Here is a 26,190-nt window from a genome sequence, read left to right as displayed (position 1 = left end):
ATATTGAAAAATATTGTCAAGACGAGATGTTATAATCTCACGCACACTCGCATTTAAGACTGATGATCTTAGTTAGAGTTACTGATCAACACGTGGTTCCACTTTACTCACAAAGTAGTGACAAAGCAACTACTGTAAAATATTCTGAACTTCGCACTCGAAATACACTGCGTTGCAATTTAAGATAACATTAGGTATTTTAGAGCTAAACCTGAAATAAAGGTGATTAAATTTTCAGTTAGGCTGAACTTAAGAAATCCATTGTCCTACGGACTTAGCAGAGACGCGCTTAGCCGGAGATCTTACCACTTCAGACGCTCGCCAGGGTCAGACTGACTTGGTCCCTTCTGGAGGGTGGCTCACAAATACAAACGGAAGTGGCCAGAGGGGCAGCTTCCTATACCAACATGACAAGGGACGGACAGGACCATACTAAGGATAGAAACCTCTTTGCTTTTAGAAAGCGTAGCTACCTGTTCCGACGTTGGTCCTACTGTTCTCTTAGCAGACAGGCTTGTCTGCTACCCTCAAGCGTGCAACTAGAAATACATTTGCTCATTCATCCTCTCACACAGAAGGGAAGGGGGATGACAGAATCTTATCATATACAGTATATAAAAGAAAGCGGATGTAGGTTCCGTATGAGACTGTGTGACATGAATTACATATAAACTGTGTTTTAAAGTGTAGTAGTGTGACAGATCGTTCTTGTTTACGTGTAAAAGTAACACATTCCACTACTCAGTCTCCTCCCAGATAGTCAGAAACGCCACAGTAAATTTAGAAGAGGAATTTATGGCGTAAATGACAACAGATTTAAGAAATTAACATGAAAGGAATCCAGCAGAGACCTTTCAACCTGCGCGGTTGAACAGTGGGCCAATGTTCTCTTCACAGATGAGTTCAGTTTGTCCTGGACAGTGATTCTCGACGGGTTTGCGTCTGGAGGGATAGTGGAACACGATTTCGGAACCCAGCCATTATGGAAAGAGACTGATAGCGAGATTTATGAGCAGAGATTATTTTGAGCACTCGAGTACCTCTTCATGAAACTGTACGGTTAAACCGGCGAGGTTTAACTGCTGTCAGGTATCGTGACGAATTCTTGGGACCTCGTGTGCAGTTGTTGCGATGCGCTGTGGGACCAGACTTCGTACTGATGGACGATAATGCTCGACCTCATGGAGAACGCGTGGTTGATGTTTTCTTGGAAACGGAAGAACTGTACGCACAGCGTGGCCTTCTCGCTCTCCCGATTTGAATCCCACAGGGTATGTCTGGATGCACTTGCGACACAGGCTGCATCTCGTCAGTATCCACCAACCAATCTCCAAAACTTGCTAGCAGCGCTTCAGAAAGAATAAGCTCTATTGCTTCAGTATAAGATTGATCACTGCATGCCCGTCGTTTGTCAGGCCTGTATTGCTGCCAAAGGTGGTCACACTCCGTTAAGAGTTTGAATTCCGCCAGTTTTTTAGCTTCTATTGTTCGCAGGATGACGTGCGTGAAAAGAGCGCAGTGTGTTCCGTACGAGCAGTGCTGTTTAATTTATGTTGACATGCGGACATTAATTGTTCTATCTCTGCCCTAAGCCCATTAATTAATCGAAAAGACGTATTAGTCGATTTCGTTTGGATATATCTTCGATGTTTACCATCCTAAACGGCATTCCAGACGACAGGGCGGTTCTTGAGACAGTCAGGTGTCGTTGTTGCTGGTTTAGCATTTTGTTGATGTGCGCATCTTCCTATTTCGTCCACAGCAGCTTAACTAAGAAATATGTTTCTTTACTCCATATCTTTGAAGGTATTTGGTTTTCTTAACATCCGTGTACATAAGCTGATAGAGAGGCGTCAATTGGGAAACTGGACAATATTTTAGTAGTCAAAATGTCCTTTGAAAGAAAGTGTAAGATGAGCCAGAATAAGGAAGCATCGGCAGGTGACTGGAGTGACGCCATGCGGTTTTCTGTCGTCTCCTCGCACTATGGGATCTCTTCGCCTGCTATGTCTCAAAGAATCTTGGCTGTAGCAATGAATTTCTTATGTAGTAAAACCTGGCGAATTAAGTAATGCCGAGCATCGCTCACAATGAAAACCGGAAATTAAATAAAAACAGTGTAAAATATAGGTATATTGTGTATTCGGACTACCCGCCTTAAGAATCGTCATGCGCATTTTCTCTGGTATTTCGGAAGATATATGTGATTTCGTTTTTGCAATTTATAGAAGAGGTCACACCATTCGACCAAAAACGTCGGAAGGTTTTTTGTTATATTTTTTGTTTTTATTTTTATTTTTAAATCTGATTTATACTGGACCGGTCAACTCAGGCGAGGAAGATGCGTCGATCTGAGTGTTCTCCTGTCGTAAAAGTGCTGGACGGCATAGGAGCTAGAATGAGATTTTCCCTCTGCAGCGGAGTGTGCGCTGATATGAACTACCTGTGCAGATTAAAACTGTTTGCCGGGCCGAGACTCGAACTCGGGACCTTTGCCTTTCGCGGGAAAGTGCTCTACCATCTGAGCTACCCAAGCACGACTCACGCCCCGTCCTCACAGCTGTACTTCTGCCAGGACTTGGCGTGAGTCGTGCTTTGGTAGCTCAGATGGCAGAACACTTGCCCGCGAAAGGTAAAGGTCCCGAGTTCGAGTCTCGGCCCGGCAAACAGTTTTAATCTGCCAGGAAGTTTCATATCGGCATAGGAGCTGTTTATCCATGTTGGGTATTTTTGTATTTTTAAAAAAAAAATACAAAGGATATTAAAATACGGAAATGTTAGTACAAAAAAAGGAAAATGCAGGATGAATAATAAACTGCTACCCACCATATAGCGAACATGCTGAGTCTCAGTTAGTCACAAAAGAAAGACTGTCAAAAATAAGCTTGCGGACAACAAGGCTTTTGTCAAAAATAGACAACACACACACACACACACACACACACACACACACACACACACACACACACACACACACACTTCAGCTGCCAGAGACTGTGGTCATGTGAGTGTGAGTTGTGTTTCCGTATGTTTGTGTGTGTGTGTTGTAAGTAGGCTGTTTAGGTTCTTATATTGGTAACGCCGCCGCCACGTAGCGCTCTCTGTATGAAAATCACTGACTGTGCTGTGTGCAGTCTGTGGCTAGTTTGCATTGTTGTCTGCCATTGTAGTGTTGGGCAGCTGGACGTGAACAGCGCGTAGCGTTGCGCAGTTGGAGGTGAGCCGCCAGCACTGGTGGATGTGGCAAATGAGATGGCGGGTTTTTGAGTACAGAATGGATGTCATGAACTGCTATATATATTATGACTATTAAGGTAAATACATTGTTTGTTCTCTATTAAAATCTTTCATTTGCTAACTATGCCTATCAGTAGTTAGTGCCTTCCGTAATTTGAATCTTTTATTTAGCTGGCAGTAGTGGCACTCGCTGTATTGCAGTAGTTCGAGTAACGTCGGAAGGTTTTTTGGTTATATTTTTCTTATATTTATTTTTAAATCTGATATATACTGGACCGGTCAACTCAGGCGAGGAAGATGCGTCGATCTGAGTGTTCTCCTGTCCTAAAAGTGCTGGACGGTGTAGGAGCTAGAATGAGATTTTCCCTCTGCAGCGGAGTGTGCGCTGATATTAACTACCTGGCAGATTAAAACTGTTTGCCGGGCCGAGACTCGAACTCGGGACCTTTGCCTTTCGAGGGCAAGTGCTCTGCCATCTGAGCTACCCAAGCACGACTCACGCCCCGTCCTCACAGCTTTACTTCTGCCAGGACTTGGCGTGAGTCGTGCTTTGGTAGCTCAGATGGCAGAACACTTGCCCGAGAAAGGTAAAGGTCCCGAGTTCGAATCTCGGCCCGGAAAACAGTTTTAATCTGCCAGGAAGTTTCATATCGGCATAGGAGCTGTTTATCCATGTTGGGTATTTTTGTATTTTTTTTAAAAAATACAAAGGATATTAAAATACGGAAATGTTAGTACAAAAAAAGGAAAATGCAGGATGAATAATAAACTGCTACTCACAATATAGCGAACATACTGAGTCTCAGTTAGTCACAAAAGAAAGACTGTCAAAAATAAGCTTGCGGACAACAAGGCTTTTGTCAAAAATAGACAACACACACACACACACACACACACTTCAGCTGCCAGAGACTGTGGTCATGTGAGTGTGAGTTGCGTTTCCGTATGTTTGTGTGTGTGTGTGTGTTGTAAGTAGGCTGTTTAGGTTCTTATATTGGTAACGCCGCCGCCACGTAGCGCTCTCTGTATGAAAATCACTGGCTGTGCTGTGTGCAGTCTGTGGCTAGTTTGCATTGTTGTCTGCCATTGTAGTGTTGGGCAGCTGGACGTGAACAGCGCGTAGCGTTGCGCAGTTGGAGGTGAGCCGCCAGCACTGGTGGATGTGGGAAATGAGATGGCGGATTTTTGAGTACAGAATAGATGTCATGAACTGCTATATATATTATGACTATTAAGGTAAATACATTGTTTGTTCTCTATTAAAATCTTTCATTTGCTAACTATGCCTATCAGTAGTTAGTGCCTTCCGTAGTTTGAATCTTTTATTTAGCTGGCAGTAGTGGCGCTCGCTGTATTGCAGTAGTTCGAGTAACGAAGATTTTTGTGAGGTAAGTGATTTGTGAAACGTACAGGTTAATGTTAGTCAGGGCCATTCCTTTGTAGGGATTTCTGAAAGTCAGATTGCGTTACGCTAAAAATATTGTGTGTCACTTTAGTGAATGTTTGAGTACGTTCAGTTTTGCTCAGCTGTTTGAAAAGCATATAATGTAAGAGGTTTATCAGCACAGTAATTCTAAAATTGTTCTAAGGGGACGTTTCATAGTGTGTGTGGGTGCGTGTGTGTGTGTCTATTTTTGACAAAGGTCATGTTGGCCGAAAGCTTATCGTGTGACAGTTTTTTTTTTTTTTTTGTCGTGCCTATCTGAGACTCAACTGCTCCGCTATATGGTTAGTAGCAACTATCCTTTTCATAAGACTGTTAATACGTTACGCATATGGAAACTAAACACCAGAACGTTTTGAATATGTATTAAAAGTGACACAGTACCTATCTATATTAGTAGTGCGGTCCCGTGGCTTGCTCTCGGTCAGTCTTTAAGGGGCTCCGGAACGCCCTATACTTGCAATGTTAAAATAACGCTTATAAATTACATCTTTCCTCACAAAGTATTTGAGGTAGGAAGTTGAACTTTTTACAGATTATTTATTGGAATATGGGCTACAACTTAACACAGGGATTTTACAAAATTTTAGTTCAGTTATTAAAGATGATTTTTTTTCAATTGTAATGAAAATTCACAACATTTTTTTGCAATTTTTTATTTATACATTCAAAAATATACAGTTTTTTGGAAAAAGGCTGTGTTAAATTATGCAGAAGGTACTGTGTAACATTTACTGAAAGTTTGAAACAAATATGTTTGGAAGATCCTTAGAAAACATGTAGTTAGTATGAGAAAATAAAAGTTTTGGGAATCGAGCGACAAAGATTGGATTAACTTTTTAGTGCATTCCAGGTCCATAGGATGGATTATCTTCATCCTCTGCAAACTCCTCCTCCAGCTTCCTCTTGTTCCTCCTCCTGTTTACTCTTGCTTGTATTTCTAGACTCTTTACAGCCCTGTCTGCAGCCCGAAGGCGTTCCTTGTCTAAAGCAAGCATCGCTCGTACCATGTTAGAACCTATCTTCATTCCCATATTTCTAAATACATTGCAGCTTACAATGTTGCCATCATTGAAAGTCGCAACAGCATCATACACACCAAAGTGAAGTGTTTCTATTCCAACAAATACAGTCTTGGGAATTCTCGACCATATAACACTATTTACAGTTTCATTGGGGTTTTGAGTTTTTCCGTGAATACATTTTTTCAACAGTTCAGGTGCTGCTAAGTCTCTGAAAATAGGTTTAGCCACAACACATACTTTATCTCACATCACTAAAATGTACCTGATGAACACGGACGTTAATAATAACACCATTTGACAGCAGTTTAACAGCGCCACAGTGGGTCACGCCCATGTAGAACACATTTCAAAAAAAATTTAAAAATAGTTGTAGTCTTCGGAATTGAATAAATTATATATCTATTAAAAGGTAATAGTCTGCAGATTCAGAAAACGCAAAAAAGTAAAAACTGAACTTTTCATGATTTTGAGCCTTTCCGGAGCCCCTTAACGTACTAGATAACGACACACACGTTTACTAGAGTGGCGGTTGTTAACACGAGAGCTCCCTTGCGGACACGAGCAGCTGAATACGCGGTGTCTGCACGGCTGCGGTGTGCCTGCCGGGCTCAGGGACGCCTCGCCGCCTTGAACTGCACGCCGAGACCCGCCGACGCAAAAACGGCCGCGGGTGTCGAGCCCGTGACCCCTGCAGCTGTGCGGTGGGCGCGCACTCGCCTCTCGCCTCCGCAGGCGTTCGCCTCCCCGCCGCCAGGCACTACTTGCGCGGGCGCAGCTGCACTGGCGTCACGCACATACAGTAGCAACCGCAGTTCCGCATCACCACCACAGAGAAAAAAGTTGCCGTGTTCTTTCGAACGGAAATTTCGCGGCGGAGGTCATTGGCGGCAGGGTGACGGTCTAAAAAAAAAACGAAATTTTTTTATTGCGGAATTCGAATGTACACTACTGGCCATTAAAATTGCTAAACCAAGAAATAAATGCAGATGATAAACGGGTATTCATTGGACAAATCTATTACACTAGAACTTGAAACGTCCCCTTAGAAAAATTATACATGACTGAGCTTAAACTCGCACACAATATTGTTAGCGCAACGCAATCTGACTTTCAAAAATCTCTACAAAAGAATGGGCCTGACTAACATTAACCTATACCTTTCACAAATCACTTACCTCACCAAAAATCTTCGTTACACGAACTACTGCAATACAGCGAGCGCCACTACTGCCAGCTAAATAAAAGATTCAAACTACAGAAGGCACTAACTACTGATAGGCATAGTTAGCAAATGAAAGATTTTAATAGAGAACAAACAATGTATTTACCTTAATAATCATAATATATATAGCAGTTCATGACATCCATTTTTTTACAAATTTCAAAACTCCGCCATTTCTCTCCCCACATCCACCACTGCTGGCGGCTCACCTTCTACTGCGCAACTCTACGCGCTGTTCACATCCAGCTGCCGCTGCCAAACACTACAATGGCAGACAACAATGCAAACTAGCCACAAACTGCACACAGCTCAGCCAGTGATTTCCATACAGAGCGCTATGTAACGTTGCCAATAAGAAAACATAAACAGCCTACTTACAAACTGACATGTGATTACATTTCCACGCAATTTGTGTGCATAGATCCTGAGAAATCAGCACCCAGAGCAACCACCTCTGGCCGTAATAACGGCCTTGATATGCCTGGGCACTGAGTCAAACAGAGCTTGGATGGCGTGTACAGGTACAGCAGCCCATGCAGCTTCAACACGATACCACAGTTAATCAAGAGTAGTGACTGGCGTATTGTGAAGAGCCAGTTCCTCAGCCACCATTGACCAGACGTTTCCGATTGGTGAGAGATCTGGAGAATGTACTGGCCAGGGCAGCTGTCGAACATTTTCTGTATCCAGAAAGCCCTGTACAGTACCTGCAACATGCGGTCGTGCATTATCCTGCTGAATTGTAGGGTTTCTCAGGGATCGAATGAAGGGTACAGTCACTAGTCACAACACATCTGAAATGTAACGTCTACTGTTCAAAGTGCCGTCAATGCGAACAAGAGGTGACCGAGACGTGTAACCAATGGCACCCCATACCATCACGCCGGGTGATACACTGGTACGGCGATGACGAATACATGCTTCCAATGTGCGTTCACCGCGATGTCACCAAACACGGGTGCGACCATCATGATGCTGTAAACAGAACCTGGATTCATCCGAAAAAAGGAAGTTTTGCCATTCGTGCACCCAGGTTCGCCGTTGAGTACGCCATCGGAGACGCTCCTGTCTGTGATGCAGCGTCAAGGGTAACCGCGACCATGGTCTTCGAGCTGATAATCCATGCTGCTACAAACGTCGTCGAACTGTTCGTGCAGATGGTTGTTGTCTTGCAAACGTCCCCGTCTGTAGACACGGGGATCGACATTAATTCAAATTTGGTTGTATGTCTACTCAGTGTAGGCCATACTTCATTAATGCACATGGCAATGCGCTTCAGATCAAAATCGTCGATGAAATGCAATGACTCTGTGAAGACAGAAACGCCAGAGGTGATGCGTTCAACGATGAAAAGAGCTTTGAGGGCGAAAATGAGGGCTTCGCACGTAAAATGTAAATGTCGTGTGACTAGGGCCTCCCGTGATGCAGACCGTTCGCCGGGTGCAAGTCTTTCGATTTGACGCCACTTCGACGACTTGCGTGTCGATGGGGATGAAATGATGATGATTAGGACAACACAACACCTACTCCCTGAGCGGAAATAATCTCCGACCCAGCCAGGAATCGAACCCAGACCCTTAGGATTGACGTTCTGTCGCGATGGCCACTTTTCTTTATTTTTTTTTTATCTCATTTTGCTCTATATTGGTCGATGAATCTGTTCGTGGCGGACGTCCGATGACAGCCGTTCAGGTTCTTTGTTGATCCATTCACTCAGTTTTTTATTACAGAGGGTAGCTAACCCTGCTACTGTGCTGGCAGGGCGCTCGACTACCGGGGGCGTACAGGACTTATTAGGTCAAAGTAGCTGAAATGGGCCATCCACTAGCCGGGACGATAGTCATTATGGACCAGACATCGATGATCTCCCGTAAGTTTCAAGCTTTGTCCCTTTTTTATATGATAAATACTTCTCAAACTTAAAGCGCGTTTTTCTCAAAACCATGTTTCTCTGCATGATTGTCGTCGCCCACGCTATAGTTTTCACCCGATTTTAATGAGTTTTGGTCTCTCTTGAAGCAAAGTGAATTCTCGTCAGTTCACCGTAGCCGATTTTTTTATGTTGTTATTCACTACTTCCTTCGGCCAAAAAAGGGGGGCCCAAAACCTCTTTTTTTCAAATATCTATAATTTCGCCTTTTTTTCAAATCCTTACATCGATTTAAAATTACATCTGTAAGGATCAGTATGAATGATACTTTCATGTTTCAGTTAATCACAACCGGAGTTACGACGACAGCCGTCAATCTGCCTCCTTTCAGAGCTGTCTCTGAAAAACCCAATTACACAGTCAAGGTATTAATATTTTTCAATAAAAAATGCTAATGAAAACTTCAATGTATGCTTTATTCGTTGCAGCAAACCCCATTTGTCTACTATTCTCGAATACTGAGGAAAAAAATCCTGAATTTGAGTAATATCTTCGCCCGTCACCATGTCGTTCCCCCTTAATGGCAGCTGAAGGCGATGCCCAGTGGTTCAGTAATAATCATAGTGTCCTCGCGCGCGAGTGGAGTGGGCTTCAAATCCGGTCTGCACGCACGGATTTAGATTTATTCCAGAATCGTTCCGTTGAAAAGGTCACAGCCCCAACCCGAGCTTCTGCTACATGCCTAAAGGCCTTGCCTTTTACTACACGTTAGTGCCAAATCGTTCTTCCTTTCTTGAACATTTGTACAAATGGATATGATCTATAGAACTTCTACAACATGCAGTGAATGCTTTCTCGACCGGACGTCATAGATGCTGCTAACCCTTCCAGGTTCACTGACTGTGGTCCATCAAATTTTCCGTTTCTAATTTTTCATCCAAAGCTGCGCTGGACATTCTCAGAGGTCATCCTGGTTCCGCTGAGTCTTGCCGACTGACGCGCGGGGTGGAAGTTTACACGTGATCGGCAGAGATAATGCTTGTCAGAGATAATTCTTAACTGTGGAATCTTCATCTGTCAAAGATAAAACACAGGTACAGTTTTAACGGAAAAGAAGAATCCATGAATCTTATACTCTGCGTACATGGGGATCCTAAAAACGGATTTCGTAAACCGTATTCTCAATACCGCTTTTGGCGGTCATGTAAACACTTCAAATCGATTCTGGAAATCCGCTTCCAGTTGCCGGCTTTCTAATTCCACAGTCGATTTTCGCTCCCACGCAAACGCAACCGTTTTGCAACGTGCTTTGGCTGTCAGGTTTCGCCTTGTTTATAAAAATTATCGGCTAATGTGGACTGAGTGGCTTTTTGTACAGTGAAGAATAAGTAGAAATTTTAGACTGAAGGTGTTTACACTTCGTCTAATTGAAGAGAAATTGTGGCTGACTAAATTAGAAACTGGTAATTGCTATTTTCCAGGCGCCATGTTTGACTCGGCTAGCAAATCCGATTCAGACCTTAACATGTAAACACGACAGCGAAAAACTGTTTTCGAAATTCGGTTTTCGTCTTTCGGTACATGTACATGTAAACGTGGTGTTGATGACATATGGACACTAGGGCTACAGAATCTATGGATAAGTTTTATCTTTGACTGACGAAGAGTCGATATTTAAGATTTATCTCTGACATGTACAATCATTGCTGATCACGTGTTAACTTCTACCACGCCCCGTTTTCACTGTATTTATGTCTCTCTCCGACTTCCGAACCTTCAGTTGGAAGACTGAGCGGAAATAGGAGCACCTCCGTGAAGGTCCACCGCACCTCTGGACAAAACGTCAGGAACTACAAGGTTTCATGGACCGTGACCGTGCAACGTGTAAGATGTACCAGCATCTAGAACTTCTACGAGTAATTCTTTCTACACTCTGCCGTTGACCACGGCCCTGTCGATAAAACGTCGTTCCTCCTTCGTGTAGAAATAACGTAATGAAAATCAAGCAAACAATATAATTAGTGACAGATGCACTAAGGTATCGATTTACCATAGAACAATAATAGGGAATCCGCTGCAATTTGCATAAAAATGAGCTGGTGTAATTGCAGGAAACGTGTAATACTCTTTTTCCGTTTATTTCTTGTTCATAGACATTTAATTTGATTTCCTAACCTGTATCAGCAATGACGCTTATCTCACTCGGGCTAAGGAGAACATCGAATTGAAAGCTAATAACTGATTATAGTCCATATATAACGTCATTAACAGCGCAAAAAGAGTATTTTAAACATTTAGATCTGTTCGACGTATGCTTTTTCTGCAACAGTTCCGTGCCATCATGTTTCAAATTTCATACTATGCACACTGCCGTTAAAACTAAGTTTGTCTTAGTTCGAATATCTCAAAGTGCTTATTTCATGCCTAATGTAAGTCAAATTCGAAAATGAAACAGATTTTGTTCAAACGTCATTTTTTCCTCATGTTCCATTTTTACAGGGAGTATATGGAGCGAATAAAACAGCAATTAAAACTGTTATTATAGTCTGTCTGACTTGGTCTACAACGTAGTTGGGCCAAATACTTCTTCTTCATGGGATAATATGGCAGAACAGCATGAGGACCAGAGGAGAAACCAGGTTCGCACTAAAATTTTTCAAGTGAATAAGAATGATTCAAAACTGTGGTGAAGGTCCACCGCACCTCTGGACAAAACGTCAGGAACTACAAGGTTTCATGGACCGTGACCGTGCAACGTGTAAGATGTACCAGCATCTTTTAGCTTCCCTCTGACTAGCGCTCTTCACCCCCTCCCCCCACCCTCCCCGCCCTATTTTATTCTTTTGTTAAGACAGTAAGATTTAAATAGGAGGGAAGGATCCATGGTTTTCACGTCCTGTCGACCACATGGTCATTTGAGGTGAAGAACAGACTATGATTTGAGATGGAGTGCGGCTGTCTTCTTCCTAGAGGAACCATCCCTGCATTTGCCTTAAGCGAGAAATATAATTCTGGATAACTGGATGGGTATTTTAACGGGTATTTATCGGATATTGTTTCAGTACCGTCGGTCAGACAAGGATCAAGTATCATGGTGCAGGACAGGGTTCAAATCTTGAGTTCCTCTAAAAGAGATTATATTCGTAACTTTTTTTTTGCATTATCTTCTCCGAAGTTTAAAAATTAAATCTACGTTTTTCTTATTCTGGGCGCTCAAGAACAATCTCTCGAGAATGTTTTTCACAGTTCTTAAGTATTGCGATGTAGTCTGCAAACAACAGTTTCACTTGATTGCTTCTAAAGCTTTACAACGGCAGTGACCGCTATAAACCTCCATTTTAGTGTCTGTTTCGCTGTCTGTAACTTTGCTGTGCTATAGCACACTTTTCTTATATTTATAAGGTTTGGAGGTCTGAACAACAACTGTGTAAGCTGTAAATAACTTTGGTTTAATGTTGCAATCTAGTCACAAAAATACACGCATTTACACAGATTACAATATGACAATGTTACGACAGTTATCAAACGAACGCATCTTTTTCTCAGAAAGTGAAATAATCCTAAACCCCACAACGGTAAATTTTAACTAGAAGTTTCTTTATAAAATTATCATGACTACGTCATGATGTTGGCCAGTACTACAATAAATGATCCGATTCCGATTCATAGTTCGGTACAATTTAGGATGACAATCAAGTCAACGGAGGATGGTTTGTTTTGTGACAAGTTGAGCAAAAGATTACCCAAGGTCGCTCGAGTTTACAGTGGACGCAAGCTGGTGAACCAACAAGTTTACGCCTTTACGAGCGGTATTTACCTTAAGCTGCGATGAGCTGCCGTCTGCATGGCTGCTCTCGTCCTCTGAAATTCCTATAAAAACTAATGAAGCCTATGCTGATTTTTCCAACAGAAACTCTCCCTATGTTTCTCGTTATGCGAGAAAACATGTACTCAACCCTAGTCTTGGAATATCGCGATATGCACGCGCATGACTGGAGCAGTGTGCGTATTAAAATGCCCTTGCAAGTTCAATCAACTAACTGGCTGGTTCGTTTCTCCACAGTGGGAGCTCATCGATGCTACAGCTAAAATCCAGCTGAATGTCAGCCGCAGTGAACCCAGTGTTCATACAAATTTCTCCCCTGTGCCGTACAGAGCGTTTTGCGCCCCATTCTGCACTTGATGCCAGTTCAGAGAAGAGTCCCCAAAAATTTCGCTTTCATCTTGACAAATGGCGCGCCTGTATTGCCACTCATGGACGCTAAACCACATAATTATGTGGGTGTTTCATTGTGGGTGCCTCAGAAGCGCTTGTGCTATTTACCTGTAATCATTTTATGTACTCTATATCCACTGTTTCAATAATGACCCTAGGGCGAAGTGGAAAACCTCTTAAGGGGCTCCGGAACGCCCTATACTTGCAGTGTTAAAATAACGCTTATAAATTACATCTTTCCTCACAAAGTATTTGAGGTAGGAAGTTGTACTTTTTACAGATTATTTATTGGAATATGGGCTACAACTTAACACAGGGATTTTACAAAATTTTAGTTCAATTATTAAAGATGATTTTTTTTCAATTGTAATGAAAATTCACAACATTTTTTTCCAATTTTTTATTTATATATTCAAAAATATACAGTTTTTTAGAAAAAGGCTGTGTTAAATTATGCAGAAGGTACTGTGTAACATTTACTGAAAGTTTGAAACTAATATGTTTGGAAGATCCTTAGAAAACATGTAATTAGTATGAGAAAATAAAAGTTTTGGGACTCGAGCGACAAAGATTGGATTAACTTTTTAGTGCATTCCAGGTCCATGGGATGGATTATCTTCTTCCTCTGCAAACTCCTCCTCCAGCTTCCTCTTGTTCCTTCTCCTGTTTACTCTTGCTTGTATTTCTAGACTCTTTACAGCCCTGTCTGCAGCCCGAAGGCGTTCCTTGTCTAAAGCAAGCATCGCTCGTACCATGTTAGAACCTATCTTCATTCCCATATTTCTAAATACCTTGTACCTTACAATGTTGCCATCATTGAAAGTCGCAACACGAACTTTACTTTTACTCATTATTATACTTCAAGAAAACAGAGACTCAAGAAACAGAATTAATTACGAATATTTTCGAGATAACGACAGAGTAAATAAACATGAAAGAATCGACAATCACACCAGCGATATATATTGAACCATCACAGGTTAGCCACAACACATACTTTATCTCACATCACTAAAATGTACCTGATGAACACGGACGTTAATAGTAACACCATTTGACAGCAGTTTAACAGCGCCACAGTGGGTCACTCCCATGTAGAACACATTTCAAAAAAAAATTTAAAAATAGTTGTAGTCTTCGGAATTGAATAAATTATATATCTATTAAAAGGTAATAGTCTGCAGATTCAGAAAAAGCAAAAAAGTAAAAAATTGAACTTTTCACGATTTTGAGCGTTTCCGGAGCCCCTTAAAGGGTATACTAATTTTTTTCTGGCAGTGTAATCTAGTAAGTTGAAAACCGCTATAAACCATAGTATAGATACATACCTATCAAGCAAAGGTACAAAGACGGATCATTCGGAAAATATTGCAAAAACAGGAAATACTGCACACTCATTGCAAAAAGAGATTTGCAAGCGAAACCGACAGAAAGAATTTAATAGTAAGCAGTGCTCCTTTAAGGAGGGGTTTACCCGAAGCCAACAACTGTTTGAGCAGTCACTGAATGGACGGGAATCTTCCATTTAATATGCTGCAGTTATGTCTGATGCTGAAACTGAAGACAAGGAGCAGACTTATTAATTCACCATTTAAAAATTTATAGGAGCACACTACTGTAACATCAAATGATAGTTAAATGGACACCCTAGATGCAAAGATGCGTTGATATACTTCACTGGAGACATTTTGAAAATGTATGCCCCGAACGGGACTCGAACCCGGGATCTCCTGCTTACATGGCAGACGCTCTATCCATCTCAGTCACCGAGGACATAGAGGATAGTGCACCTCTATGGACTTATCCCTTGCACGCTCCCCGTAAGACCCACATTCCCAACATGTCCACACCACTACATTCGTAGTAGACGTTTGCCCATCATACTCACTACAAAGATGGATAGAGTCTCTGCCATGTAAGCAGGAGATCCCGGGTTCGAGTCCCGGTCGGGGCACACATTTTCAACATGTCCCCAATGAAATATATCAACGCCTGTTTGCAGCTAGGGTGTCCATTTAATTATCATTTCATTCTAGCAATGCCGCATGGTCATTAACGGTAACTGTTCTTTCGGGAACAGATACTACCATCATATATACTGAAACATCGTTGTGAGTGCCGCACAAATTATCGGATGAGAGATAACACGGTCAGCATCCCTGGTATTGCAAACCGAGATTATTCAAAGCGAACAAGGAGCTAGAGCCCTGTGGGATACCGGTGGATTTCACTGTGAATGTGCTGCGAAATTAACCCCTTTGGTAGCTAATATTTACCGAGAATAGCTTGTGCAGTGAACAATCACTTGTGACTGGAAAACTGCGGAGGTCACTCCTGTCAACAAAAAGTGTAAAAAGAACAGATATAGAGAATTACATAGCAGTATCGCTGACGTCCGTTTGTTGCAGTGTCATCAAGCATATTCTAAGCTCTAACATCCTGCAGGATAATCAGTTTCTCTAAAAGAATCGGTATGGATTCGGAAAAAGACACTCTGTCAAACATAGCTTCCATGGTTTGTACACGGTATCTATCAAACAGGTGAACAGGTGGATTCTGTCTTTCTAGGTATCGGAAAGGCTTTCGACTTTGTACAACATTGTGCACTATTGATCAAGATACGGTCATACGGAGGGTCTTCAGTGATTAGCTCGGAAATAACTGACAATTTTTTTTTTTTTTGAAACTTGTGGTAAGTTCCTATGGGACCATACTGCTGACGCCATCAGTCACTAGACTTACATGCTATTTAATCTAACATAAACTAACTTACACCAAGGACCGTGCCCGACGGAGGACTCGAACTTCCGACGGGGGGAAGCCGCGCGAACCATGGCAAGGCGCCCTAAACCACGCGGCTACCTCGCGCTGCTAAATATTTGACAAATAGAACCCAGTACCTTATACTATACTGTAAGGGTGCCACTAATTTCAGGCGCCACTCCGTGAGCGGTGGATTGCTGGACCATTGCTACCCTTTGACAGACTGGTGGTGGACAGAAACATTTTATTCGACTTCAGTTACTCATATCTTCATTGTCAACGTGGGACAGACACACCCCAGTCTGGTGCGAGATCACGATATAGTAATGATGTAAACTGATGTTTAAGAGAATCTCCCGGAAGAATCAGTGTGGAGGGAAGCGGGATAATGAAGTGATGCGGAATGATTAGATGCGTTTCAAATTCGGTAAGGATATAGTATTTTGCGATAAGGACTACCACAGTAAGCAGTTCAGTAGAAGAGGATTGGAAATCTCAAAAAGGGCAATCACAAATGTTGGACAGTCTTGCACAGGTACTAAGAAAATGGCTCTGAGCACTATGAGACTTAACATCTATGGTCATCAGTCCCCTAGAACTTAGAACTACTTAAACCTAACTAACCTAAGGACATCACACAACACCCATTCATCACGAGGCACAGGTACTAAGAAGGCAGCTTTGAAGAAATATTGGTAACATAAGAAATACTTCAAGTGATCGGCGAGAGGGAATTATAGGAATGCAATAATATAATGAGTAAATGAAATAGGGAGTTTGGCGTAGCATAGGCGAAATGGTAGCTATAAAGAAGGATTGGCTGAACATACAGACAAGTGTAAACAACTTTTGATGCTAGGGTAGAAAAGCGCGAGTATTTTAACAGCAAATACTTCCAAGCTGCTGGCAAGAATATTATACAAAAGGACCAAAAAGAGGATTGAAGATCTATTGGATAACAATCAGTCTGGCTTTAGCAAAGGTAAAGGCAGTTATGATGTAGCGCTTGATAATAAATGCAAGACTGAAGAAAATTTAAGACAGGTTCATATCATTTTCCACCTAGAAAAAACGTTCGACAATGTAAAATGGTGCAAGATTTTGGAAATTCTGAGAAATATAGGAGGAAGCCGTAGGAAAAGACGGATAATGTACAATCTGTACGAGAATCAAGAGGGAACAATAAGAATGGAAGACCAAGAACGAAGACATCGGATTAAAAAACGTGTAAGACAGGGATGTGGTATTTCGCTCTTACTGTTCATTCTATAGCCGGAAGAAGGAGTAAAAATAAAAGACAGTTTCAAGAGTGGGAATAAAATTAATGGCAGTCAAAGGAAGCCATAAGAAAAGACGGATAATGTACAATCTGTACAAGAATCAAGAGGGAACGATAAGGTTGGAAAACCAAGAACGAAGACCTTGGATTAAGAAAAGTGTTAGACAGGGATGTTGTATTTCGCTCTTACTGTTCATTCTATATCCTGAAGATGGAGTAAAAATAAAAGACAGTTTCAAGAGTGGGCTTAAAATTAATAACAGTCAAAGGACGTCAATGATAAGAATTACAATGAAGAAGAATTACAGGATCTCTTGAATGGAATAAACAGTCTAGCGACCACAGAACATAGATTGAGAGAAAACTGGAGAAAGGCGAACCTAGTGAGAAGTAGCAGAAATGAAAATAACTAGAAACTTACTAGGGCGTACTCAAAAGTAACGCCTCCGAATATTTGATACGTAAACGCTTAAAGTTTTTTAAATAAAACTTAATTAACATTCTACAGCTTTATTGTTCATGTCTATATATTTATTTCTCAATATAAGCCACTCTGGTGACGAACGAGTTTCTCCCAACGAGAGAAAAATTAGTTGATGCTGTCAATGAAGAATATTTGACTCATTTTCCATTATAAACTTCATTTCATCACACAATCCATTAAGCTGAGCATGAATGGTGGCAACATGCAACAGGTAGTTAATAAAATTAAAGATGTTTATATACTCGTAAACAGGAAATTCGTATCGTTTGATATTTCCAGAGCGGGTACGTATCGATCAACCCGCGCAGTGGTTACTGTTTGTCGGTACGTCATTGATCAGCTGTTTACTGTAAACTGGTCAGTCTCCAATCAGTCCGGTTAGGGCACTATGCTCTGTGAGTTGTAAAGTGAGTTTTGTGTTTGTGTGCCACTACGATAGTATTTATTTTAAAGCGGTGACTAGTGTAGGACACAGTTCTCACCCGTGTTTTTCAGAAGACAGGAGCATCCACTTGAAAATTGATAAAAGCAGAACTCATGTGATCGTTGTGTAGGCAACAGTGATTGTATAACAGCCAAGGTGGAAAATGGAACTGTTCTTCAATAAATTTGTGGTCGTGGCACACGGAATGAAACCGTAGGCGCGTAGCATACAGCTACTGCGTAATACGTTTAGATTCATCGTTGATAGCAGATTTATCGATAGCTTGTAAAAGACATAGATCGCGGCTCAACATTCCCGTAGCGTAGTATCACAAACCGCAGCTAGCTGCCGTGTGCCAGCCATCCGAGGTGGGTTCGTGGGGAGAACCGCCCTACGGCGGGCTTCCACCTGTTGCTCCGGTGACGTAACTGGCGTCGGGCCTTGGGGTCCCGTAAACGGAAGGCCAAGCACCAGATTGGACGCACCAGCCGCTCCGTCTGCTTTTTGCCCACGCCGTCCCACTCTCCGCAGCCTCCATGCCCACCAGTGGCCTCCCAATTCGCCCGGAATCCTTGGCGAACATTTTACACTTGAAGGATTATCTCTGACGGACAAACTGCTTTGGCCAGATCTCTTTGCAGATGAAAGGAGCCCAGAAGCTTTAAGGACTGACTCAGCGTCGAAAGAGTTCATAAACTTCAAGCTCGAGGGCACTTTACGCTGTTGTTGCATGAAAACTGCGAAATAGGTGCAGAAAACCGAGCAAGGCACTGTTCAGTTTCTACGCTGTTCTCTCTTATACTACTGAAGCAAACTAACTCTTCGTTCATGTCCCCAATCATACTACACCACTGGCCATTAAAATTGCTACACCAAGAAGAAATGCAGATGATAAACGGGTATTCAAATATATTATACTAGAACTGACATGTCATTACATTTTCACGCAATTTGGGTGCATAGATCCTGAGAAATCAGTACTCAGAACAACCAACTCTGGCTGTAATAACGGCCTTGATACGCCTGGGCATTGAGTCAAACAGAGCTTGGATGACGTGTACAGGTACAGCTGCCCATGCAGCTTCAACACGATACCACAGTTTATCAAAAGTAGTGACTGGCGTATTGTGACGAGCCAGTTGCTCGGCCACCATTGAACAGACGTTTTCAATTTGTGAGAGATCTGGAGAATGTACTGGCCAGGGAACTAGTCATTTTCTGTATCCAGAAGGGTCCATACAGGACCTGCAACATACGGTCGTGCATTATCCTGCTGAAATGTAGGGTTTCGCAGGGATCGAATGAAGGGTAGAGCCACGGGTCGTCACACATCTGAAATGTAACGTCCATTGTTCAAACTGCCGTCAGTGCGAACAAGAGGTGACCGAGACGTGTAACCAATGGCACCCCATGGCATCACGCCGGGTGATATGCCAGTATGGCAATGACGAATACACGCTTCCAATGTGCGTTCACCGCGATGTCGCCAAACACGCATGCGACCATTATGATGCTGTAAACAGAACTTGGATTCATCCGAAAAAATGACGTTTTGCCATTTGTGCACTCAGGTTCGTCGTTGAGTACACCATCGCAGGCGCTCCCGTCTGTGACGCAGCGTCAAGGGTAACCGCAGCCGTGGTCTCCCAGCTGATAGTCCATGCTGCTGCAAACGTCGTCGAACTGTTCGTGCAGATGGTTGTTGTCTTGCAAACGTCCCCATCTGTTGACTCAGGGATCGATACGTGGCTGCACGATCCGTTACAACCATGCGTATAAGATGCCTGTCATCTCGACTGCTAGTGATACGAGGCCATTGGGATCCAGCACGGCGTTGCGTATTACTCTCCTGAACCCACCGATTCCATACTCTGCTAACAGTCGTTGGATCTCGACCAACGCGATGTCGCGATACGATAAACCGCAACCGCGATAGGCTACAATCGGGCCTTTATCAAAGTCGGAAACGTGATGGTACGCATTTCTCCTCCTTACACAAAGCATCACAGCAACGGTTTACCAGGCAACGCCGGTCAACTGCTGTTTGTGTGTGAGAAATCGGTTGGAAATTTTCCTCATGTCAGCACGTTGTAGGTGTCGCCACCGGTGCCAACCTTGTGCATATCACAGCATCTTCTTCCCGTCGGTTAAATTTCCCGTGCGTAGCACGTCATCTTCGTGGTGTAACAATTTTAATGGCCAGTAGTGTACTTAAAAAGGAGTGTACATAAAAGCTCAATAAGCAAGAAAATATTCCACTCATACAAAGTCTCGGATACAGCTATAAATAAACACCTGGACAATGCCGGGTTTGTCAACTAGTTGAGAATAAAACAATTATCGACGTGAATCAAAAGACAAATATCTCAAGTGTAGCAGTGGTCCATAATTGCCAAAATTCATGTTAGTCGACAGATCACTGCAAAGCGCAACATTGAGTCTGGAGACGGTTCGAAACTTACAATTAGTAATACAATGAACCTTCATTTTTAAAAATCTAGAATTTGGGGAGAGGATTGGAGATGTCTGCCTTTCATCTACGACCCCTCTTCCCTCTCTCCCTCCATCACCCCAACCCCGATCGACAGACACTGTCCTCATGCTATGGGTTAAATAATTAAATCCCAAAGTTTACCGCGATATCTTACCGATTTAGAGCAAATGGCCGTCTGTACCATACGATCGAGACCTAAGTTTCAGCGTGTCCCTTGGTTCTATTCAGAACGAGAATCCCAACATGGGGTTTGCCCTGACATTTATTTTCATACTTAACTATAACAATATGGCGGTAGACTCACTGCAACATTTCACCATGCACTACTGTGGCTTTACGCTCGATATATACGTGCACTAAACTGAGAAGAGTACTCGAGTACAATGTAGTCAGGAAAAGAGTCTTATTTCGCACTTGGAGCACACTAGTATGTACGGGGATTATAAATTTTTGTATTCAGTAGAGCTTGAGCAACAGAATTATTTATTTACTGGTTTCAGAGATATTACAGTGTGAATGAATCTTTCTCGAGTCTAAAGCTGAAAGAACCCATGTCCAGCTGTGTTAAACTGTTAGTAGTCAGTCGCTCCGACATTTACAAGTGAAAAGGTATTTCAAAAATATAAAACAGTCCCCCAAATCTGTGTTAAATAACGACTACTTGAATATATGATCATTGCACTATAACATTTTCATTAACTTGTGCGGTCTTTAAAACAGGAAAAATAAACGCCGTTACAGTTTTTCCTATGAAATTGAACGAATTCTTTGAATATTTTACGAGAACGTCATTCGTACATGATCCATTCAGCAGTCATGTACTTCATTTGCTGTGTGCGACAAACTTTTCCTGTATACAGTCTGTGTAGTAAACACACAGATATACTAAAGACTCCCGTAGTGCTGTGAATCGACCTGCTACACGGCTATTTTTGTAGAACTGGATGAAAGTAGCATTGACTTCCGTCATGAGCCATTTTTTCGCGAGTTTTTCTGAGAAGCGCACAGACTGTTCTAGAAACACGTTGCCAGACCTGAATTAGAATGCTTGCACCGCCTTTTTTCGACCCCACATAATACGCTTCGCCGAAAACACGGCGGTGAATACTCGATTGTTTGGCACGCACCAACATCACGTAGGCTCCCTCTTGGATGTGGATACTTGGCGCAAAAGTACAAGCACAAAAGAAAAAAAAGAAGTGTGGCTGCATCAGTTAGTTTCATGTCACGCTAATTGGCAGTCACGTTTTTCTTACACAGGTCTGTAGAGTAGGTAGAGTGTCGGTCTATTCAAAGGGGCGACGGTCTGACGTCATTAAATCGATTACCTCGAAGCACGTCAGAAGAGCTTCGTGTAGAAGATTTGGCAACGATCTGAAGTTCCCCGAGCCCGCATCTCGTGGTCGTGCGGTAGCGTTCTCGCTTCCCACGCCCGGGTTCCCGGGTTCGATTCCCGGTGGGGGTCAGGGATTTTCTCTGCCTCGTGATGGTTGGGTGTTGTGTGCTGTCCTTAGGTTAGTTAGGTTTAAGTAGTTCTAAGTTCTAGGGGACTGATGACCATAGATGTTAAGTCCCATAGTGCTCAGAGCCATTTGAACCATTTTTTTGAAGTTCCCCGACAGATAACAACTGTGGACCCAGCTGGAACTCGATCGCAGATTATTTACTTATTCCTGGTTACTAACGTCTTGTCGGTTTGTGTCTTATTGGAACACCTCAAGATAGCAACACTTTAATAGGAGTCGCAAACATAATCAAGATAATTCCTTTCTTTACATCAGCAAAGAATTTTACAACGTCTTATGTGTTTTTATTCCTGTATATGATAACACAGATCTTATTATTGATAACATATTTTCTGCGCTTTGTATAACAACAATATGAGAATTGTGAGTCCGCCTTGATGCTGTAACCTTCCCGTCTCCTCTATATCTCTTTTGTTACGCAACCGTCTGTTATACAATAACCTACGAAACCTTCCCTTAGGATTTCTATCTCTTGCTTAATAATAACAAATGAAATCTTCCCTTTGAAATTAATTCTCTCTCTCAATAATAATAAGTGCAATCTTCGCATGCAAATTTAAATGCTGCTTATTTCGACGAAACATAGAATGTGTCGTCGTCGTGGCCCTCAGTCGTTACCTGCAATAACCCAAAACTGTTCCTTACATTTTTTACTGTTACTGGATCGCCATCTGACTCCTACATCGAATTGCGACATGAATATACTTACTCTGTTTTAGTATACTCTGTTAGATGTGGTGGGCTGTCACAATAAGTGGCTGTATTTATTACCAAAGCTGACGTTATTCTTTAATTACTTTGACTGAAGTTACGTAATTCATAGTTAAACTTTATCTTGACAATAATAAAATTTTGCAAAGTTTTACGTTTATGGTTTTTGGGATGGATTATAATGAGTGATGCAATATTGCTGGCAAAAATTAATTATATTATGAAAACGATTCTTCAAACATTTACTGTTGGGAATGAAATGATTTTACAAACGTTCAAATGGGACTTACAACTAGCATTGCGCAAACATACCTTCAGTAGTCTCAAGTTTCTAGAAAAAAAATAGTTAGCTGATGTCTCTGGACATCAGTTTATAACCTCTTGTAAATCATAGCTGGTGGCTGGCAGGCACACCGCTCCTCTCAACTTCTCGCTTCAGACCTGCTACCGACTCGCTTACTACGCCAACAATGCTTTCTGGTGCAGACAATCCCTGCTGCCATTACAAAATGTATCAATGCGCGGTCTTTCCCGCTCTTTTCTTAAAATGTATCCATACGCGGTCTCTCCCGGCCTTTTTCAAATTGTATCAAAGTGCGGTCTCTCTCGTCAAAAATACTTTGGTGCAGACATTCCCTGCTACCACAATTATTTAAAAAATGAGGAATATTAATTATTTCTACTTAATCCTATTAATAAAATATAAACATCTTTTATAAATTGTGGTTTGACAATAGACAATAGAAATATACACGTCTTACAATGCAAAACACTTTGTTATTTGTTTACTAATTTATTCCTCAAACTAGTTTCGGCGACAAATAGCGCCATCATAAGTGGGTCTTTAAATTAAAAACATGCAGAAAGTGGCATAGTTACACAAACAAATTAACACATTATTACATTTTTACTGCTAGTTTTGTTTTGAAATATATTTTTCTGTGGGTAGTTTCCTACTGGCTTATTTATTGTATGTTGTGGCATGTTTTTAAGAAGTATTGTCGCTGTTCGCGGCGTGTTTTCTGTGCTTTTTCTGTTACCGTTTTTTCTCAGCGTGCATCATGTCATCTGCTATTGTATAAAGCTGAGATACGTATTAAGTTCACACAGTTGCGCCTGACATGATGTACGCTGAGAAAAAACGGCAACAAGAAAAACGGCAATGGAAAAAGAACAGAAAATATGACGCAAACAGCGACAGTACTTCTTAAAAACGTGCCATAACATACAATACATGAGGTAGTAGGACAGTATACGTAGACAACTACATTTAAAAAAAACAAACAGTAAAAATCTGTGTTTGTATAATTACGCTATTTTCTGCATGTTTTAAATATAAAGACCCACTGATGATGGCGGTATTTGTCGCCGAAACTAATTTGGTGAATAAATTATGTAAACAAATAAGAAAGTGTTTTGCCTCAAGGCGGAGTCAAAATTCCCATACTGTTGTTTTTCTACACTAAATGGAAGAGTTCCAAGATAAAGTTATTGCGCTTTGTATCTTTATAGTGCATTTTCTGCAGGAAACCTTGTATATGTCTCTCTATTGTTGAAATAGACGACATGTGTAACCAAGAAGTGCATATAATCTTCCTGTGATCTCTGTGTATAGCGTCGTGATGAGAGATATACAACATACGATCAAAAGCATCTGGACACGTACTAGTCGACATTAATGTGAGATGTGTCCAACCCTCGCCATCATGACGGCTCGGCCATTACGGTGCACACTTTCACGGACGGATATGAATGTTTGCGGAGGAACGGCAGCCCGTTCTTTCACAAGAGCCAAAACAGGAGAATGTAGTGATGTCAGAGAATGGGACCAGGAGTAAAATCGACGTTCTAATTCATCCCAAAGATGATCCATTGGCTTCAAGTCAGGACGCATAGCAGGCCAGATATTTCAGGAACCTTATTTTCCACGAAGCGTTGCCTCAGAGTTTCTGCTTTATAATAGGGTGCGCTGTCATGCTTACAGAGTCATCGTCTCTGGAGTTTTCCTCTACTGTACGAAGTACACAATATCGTAAAATGTGTTCGTATCGATCCGATTTGAGCGTTGTCTTAAGCACGCTAAGAGAACCACATCCCAACCACGAAAAACATCCCCTTATCGTAAACATCACCTAAAGCGTACTTCGCTGTGGCTCTAAACGGGATGGCAGTAACATTCTCCAGGCAGTCACCGAATAAAAATCCTTCCATCGAATTGCTACTGGCTACAGCGTGATTCCTCACTGCGAATCACTCGTTTACAGTCATGCAGTGTCCTGTAGTGACGCTCTTTACACCGGCTCAACGGTTGTTTGGCACTGAGTAGAGAAATGGAACTTCCTGGCAGATTAAAACTGTGTGCCGGACCGACACTCGAACTCGGGATCTTTGACTTCATACCAGCGCACACTACGCTGCAGAGCCAAAATTTAATTCTGGAAACATCCCCCAGTGGCAAAGCCATGTCTCCGGATTATCCGTTCTTCCAGGAGTGCTAGTTGTGCAAGGTTCGTAGGAGAGGCTAGAAGGCAGGAGAGGAGGTACTGCCGTAAGTAAAGCTACGACGGCGGGTCGAGAGTTGTGCTTGGATAACTCAGTTGCTCAGCGTGTTTGGGCAGAGAGCTAATTACGCTCTGTAATAAAAAAACTAAGTAAGGGTTTCAAAGATCAGCTTGAACGGATGTCATGTGACATCCGCCCAGGCCAAATGCAACGAACGATAACGAAGAAAATGAAGAGAAGTAAAAAAAAACGTTGGTAGAGCACTTATCACTTGTCCGCCAAAGACAAAGGTCCCGAGTTCGAGTCTCGGTCCGGCACACTGTTTTAATCGGCCAAGAAGTTTCATTTACACTCCGCAATACTCACCTGTCCTTGTCCGTCAGTATCTGGGTACGTCTGGTCTTATTTAGCTGTGGTCGGTTTTTCCTGTTTTCCCTTCTCAGTTACATCACGAACAGTGAACAGTGGACTTGTGCAGCTATGGGACGGTTGAACTGTCCCTGTTGGAGTGGTTACTCAGGTGACACCCAATGATTACTCCAGGTTCAAAATCACTCAGATCTCCTGACAGACCCAGTCTTCTGTTACTGCTGCTCTACTCACAACAAAATACTTCCTACCTCCCTTTATACTGGTGGGTCCGCTTTCAGCGACATCTACTGGTCAACTCCGCATTACATAAGGGTCTACGTTGTCACGTTTGCATTAAGTTTCTCTATGACATGGCCTGGTAGCACAAATTCTTTTTGGCAACGTATCACTTCAGACGCAATCGATGAAGAAATTCAAAATCTTAAATATGGCTGCGAATCAGCAACTGTGTAAATTTGAAGAGGTTGAAAAAAGTTAGCCAACCAGTCGCAAACCAAAGATTTACTTAGCCCCTCACCTAGGTTTAGATATTTCTAAAAATATGTTCTTCATAAGATTACATCACATGGTGGTAAATTACATTGGCTGAAGCCGAGCGGCTCTTGTCGTATACCGGTATAT

At 42.1% G+C, this 26,190-nt stretch overlaps 1 protein-coding gene and 1 non-coding gene across 2 annotated transcripts in view; one reads left to right on the top strand and one right to left on the bottom strand.

Annotated features, from left to right (window-relative positions):
* The window catches only part of LOC126092161 (uncharacterized), a 1,357,798-nt gene that overhangs the window by 424,586 nt on the left and 907,022 nt on the right, over positions 1–26,190 (top strand). The gene's annotated exons all lie outside the window — the stretch shown is intronic.
* On the bottom strand, positions 3,655–3,729 carry Trnas-cga (transfer RNA serine (anticodon CGA)). Its single transcript has one exon. It is a non-coding gene; the product is annotated as a tRNA-Ser (tRNA).

The sequence above is a fragment of the Schistocerca cancellata genome, chromosome 7 (assembly GCF_023864275.1).
Source record: "Schistocerca cancellata isolate TAMUIC-IGC-003103 chromosome 7, iqSchCanc2.1, whole genome shotgun sequence".
Lineage (NCBI taxonomy): Eukaryota > Metazoa > Arthropoda > Insecta > Orthoptera > Acrididae > Schistocerca > Schistocerca cancellata.
Note: the sequence above shows the minus strand (reverse complement) of the source record. Positions and strands in the feature narration are given on the sequence as shown.